Raw genomic sequence first — 4,236 nt, 5'->3', positions numbered from 1 at the left:
TGTGGACTTGTAACCCATACCGGACTCTGAAATCTGTTCCTCAACTAATTGTGCTGTGCTTTGAAATGTATGGCTTTTTTTGTATATGTTATTTTTCACAAAAAAGTCGATTGTGATGATAAAAAAAATATTAATTTATTCCTTCTTGCCTCCTATGTTCTGAAGCAGCTAGAAGGAAAAATCTGAGAGGATCATATGGTAGCCCATGACAAACTCTGGGATCTGTCCTGTAACTACTTATTGAAGAGTACTTTGAAAACTATTGCTATTTTCTTTCTTTGCTTTGTATATAAGTTATATTGTACAATAAACAAAGTAAAAAAAATTAAAAAAAAAAAGCCATTCCAACATGTTTGGTATTTGCAAACCTAAAAAATAAAAAAGAAAAGGGAAATGGAGGAAATGTGCACTGGCCCCCTGTTCAGCTAGCCTTGAATATATGAATATACTTACATATAGGTAGGTATATATTTCCAATATATATATTTCCAATGTCTGAGTTACTGTTTCCTCTCAATAGGCTGTCTAAAACTCCTGTTGTGCACCAATGCATAATTTCAAGGGAACATTATTTTCTTGATAATTCTCACAGGTTTGGAAAGTCACTTCTGCCTCACATCTCCAGGTGATGGGATCCTTCAATGGCTTTAAGTTTTCCCTAATCCTCAAAGATTGAATAAAATCAGCATACCTGTCCTATACTAATTATCACTGGGCCCATGGACCTGGGCCTGAAATAAAGCAGACTGAGCATAAAGGAATGAACATTATACCAAACCAAACCAGAAAGTCTTTCTTGTGAGGTGAGAGCTGCTTCATTCAGTCAGAGGTTTTGAAAGTAATTGGAAGCCCATCAGTGCTGGAGAACTTTAATGAAAAGTTCTGTCTTAAGGAATTTAAGGAATCTTTAATGAATTGCATCTTTAATTGAAAGGAGAGCATACGAGTCACAGTTCAGGAGCTGATGGGAAGTGGTAAAAAGATCATCCTAAAGTAAACAGTTTTCTATTGGAATCAGAATTCTTAGGCAAACCTTTCATACTGCAGAATTTTTGAATGCTGTCCCTGACTTCATTCCAACAAGCAATCATAACAGAGAAATATATTTTAAAGAAACAGCATGATGTCAAGTTACTTTAATGGTCCATAAAATGCTGTCAAGAATCATATAAAAATATGTGTTTTCAATGATGCTATAGATTAGTTCATCTAAAATGGTTTTTCAATTAAAAACATAAACAGGCTTGCATATATTTGGACACAGATGTTGCTGGAGTTTCCAGATTCTATTGTTTAAAGGTATTCCATAAATATGACAAACTGTGTTGAGAAAGCGTCCATCTGATTGGCTATTCAGCATTACAAAGAAAAATAATTACAGAACAAGAGTCTGGGAGTTAGCTCCCATTCATTTAAATTCTCTTTTCCATATCAACATATCCTGACCTTGATTTTTCAGATGCAAGAAAAGGACATTCATTTAATTCAAATAAACCAATTTTTCCCCACTATCCTGAGGAGACTGGAATCAGAAATGACAGACTTGAAGGCCAAATCAACTCTAAAAGTGAATCTAAATAAAGCGCCTTTCCTTGTTATTGGGTTAAATTTTCCATCTTCTTTCTAGAGAATATTTGTTTGCCCGTTCCTTTGGAGAAATGCCCAAATGCTGGCTTCCCTTCTCCCTCCCATTCTGCCTTTGAGCTTTCCTGTCACTCCATCAGGCCCTTGCCTGCCTGCCGCTGTAGTCAATGGCTAGCTCTGTCGCTGAAGTGACCTCCAACCTTCCTCTCTTTCTCTGAGGGCAGAGGCCTCCCTCCTCCTCCTGACGAAGCACTTTCAGCCACCTCTTGGATTTCTTCATGGTTGATTAAACTGTCTGTGTTTATTCAGGACCCTTCTCCTCCTTCTGTGTCTGGCCGCTGACCTTTCTGCCGTTTCACTGTCAGGGGAGAAAACTCACAGGGTAGCCCACTGGCTGCTTGTTAGCAGCTCTGGTGGATTTTACACAGGAACACGTTTAGGCTGTTGAAATATTAGTGCATCTCCAAAGCATATGGCTTTTCGCCTGGGCAGTTTTCTGAGTCGATGTTACTGGGTGAGGTCAGAGGCATGTGAAAGGGAACCAGCAGATGCCTCTGAGCGCTGTTAGCATTTCCCTTGGAACAGCAGCTGCTGGTCATCTCATCGTTAAGCTCCACAGGCTTTCCCACAGTGTGTGGTTCTTAATGAGAAGAGATAGGGTTTTATTGCTCAGAACTGGGGAACGGGGTGGGGGGGGTAGAGGGGTTCGAGAGAGAAAATGAACAATGGAGAGTGGTTTGTTGAGGGGCCAAGTGACAAGCTGGGACAAATATCTTAAGCCAGAGCCCCCTTGACAAAAAGTCTTGATTGCAGGACCACTGATTCCCCACCCCCACTCCCTAACCTTCATCTCAAGCCCTCGGGTGAATTCGGGCTCCCCACCCCCTAACCCCGCCAAGCACGCATGCTCCAAGACCCAAGTCAGATGCCAGTGCCAGCGCACACAGCTCCTCCCCCTTTCTCTAATCTCCTATGGCATTGTAACTAGCTTTGCCCCTTGTTATGGGTTGAATTGTGTCCCCCACCCCCAAGCGCTTGGCTTAAGCCCTAAGTCCTCATGCTGTGACTGTGACCCAACATGGAAATAAGGCCTTTGACGATATAACTACTTAAGATGAGGCCAAGCCGGGTAAGGATGGGTCTTAATCCACTGGGATTGGTGTCCTCATAAAGAAGAGGGACGTTTGGACATGGGAACACAGAGTCAGAGGGGAGAAGGCCATGTGAATGCAGAGGCAGAGATTGGCGTGCTGTAGTCGCAACTGCCAAGGACTGCCAGCGAGCCACCAGAAGCTAAGAGGAGGCAAGGTAGGACCCCCCCCCCCCACAGGTTTCAGAGGAAGCCCTGCTGGCACCTTGAGTTTTGACTTGTCACCTCCAGAACTGTGAGACAAAACATTTTAAGCCACCTACTTTGCGGTACTTCGTTACAGCAGCCCTAGGAAACTAAGGCACTTCTCAAAACGATACTTCTGTATTTTGCTTATGAATCTTATTACTCTGCAAGTCCTAAGTGATTGGACCGCAGGGGATGTCCCTCTGTGCATCTCAGCCTGCCCGGAAGCATGCGGTGCATGTTTCAGTGAAAGTGTGAACAGATGGAGGTACAGATGGGCACTGCCATACACTGGTAAAGGCAATGTCAGCCACAAGGTTTTCACAATCACACAGCCACACCATAAAAGCTATATAGTTATTCAGTTGTCTTCTAGAATCAAGACTACTAGAACACAGTGCAACCATTTCAGGTACTTCCCTCCAGCCACCCCAGTACTCCATAAACTAGAAAGGGATATCTATACAATGCATAAGAATAACTTCCAAGAAAACCCCTTGACTCTGCTTGAAATCGCTCAGCCACTGACACTTTGTTTTGTTTCATTTTTCTTCTCCATTTTGGTCAAGAAGGCTTTCTCAATCCCATGATGCCAGGTCTAGGCTCGTCCCCCAGAATCATGTCCCATGTTGCCAGGGAGATGTACAGTCTTGGGAGTCATGTCCCATGTAGAGGGGGAGGGCAGTGAGTTCACCTGCAGAGTTGGCTTGGAGAGAGAGGCCACATCTGAGCAACAAAAGAGGCTCTCTGAGGGATGATTCTTAGCTATAATCATAAGTGGGTTTAGCTCCTTTGTAAGAGTAAGTTTCATAAGGGCAAACCCTGAGATTGAGAGCTCAGACTATTGAATTGGTTGTCCCCACTGCTTGAGAGAATAACAGGAATTCCCCAGATGGGGAAGTTTGATATTTCTACATTTCTTTATATTCCTTTAATGCCACCTGATTCCCCAGTGAGAACTCTATCCTCCCTCATAATTTCTCAGAATATACTCAGCTTTCTGCTTGTTCAAATGGCATGGGAATTTCTTTTTCCTGATTTAGTTAATTTCTGCATCTCACCTTCATCTCTCTGCCTAGTCACTGTCATCCTTTGTGGATTGTAAACTCCCAGGAGACTGAGGTTCCATTTACCTCCCTTTGCCTGGCACTGGAGAATACAATGGTGAGTGGCTGGACACACCATGGACTTCAGAAGATGATGCCCATAATCAGAGAAGAGAATCACTAGAGCTGATTACTGGCCCGTCAGAATTCATGTTAGGCAGTCGGGACTTTGCATGTGTTCTCAGTCACCCTTGCTCCCTGCCTTGCCAT

Source organism: Tamandua tetradactyla, chromosome 5, assembly GCF_023851605.1.
Source record: "Tamandua tetradactyla isolate mTamTet1 chromosome 5, mTamTet1.pri, whole genome shotgun sequence".
Taxonomy (NCBI): domain Eukaryota; kingdom Metazoa; phylum Chordata; class Mammalia; order Pilosa; family Myrmecophagidae; genus Tamandua; species Tamandua tetradactyla.
The sequence above is the reverse complement of the archived record's forward strand: the minus strand, read 5'-3'. Positions refer to the sequence as shown.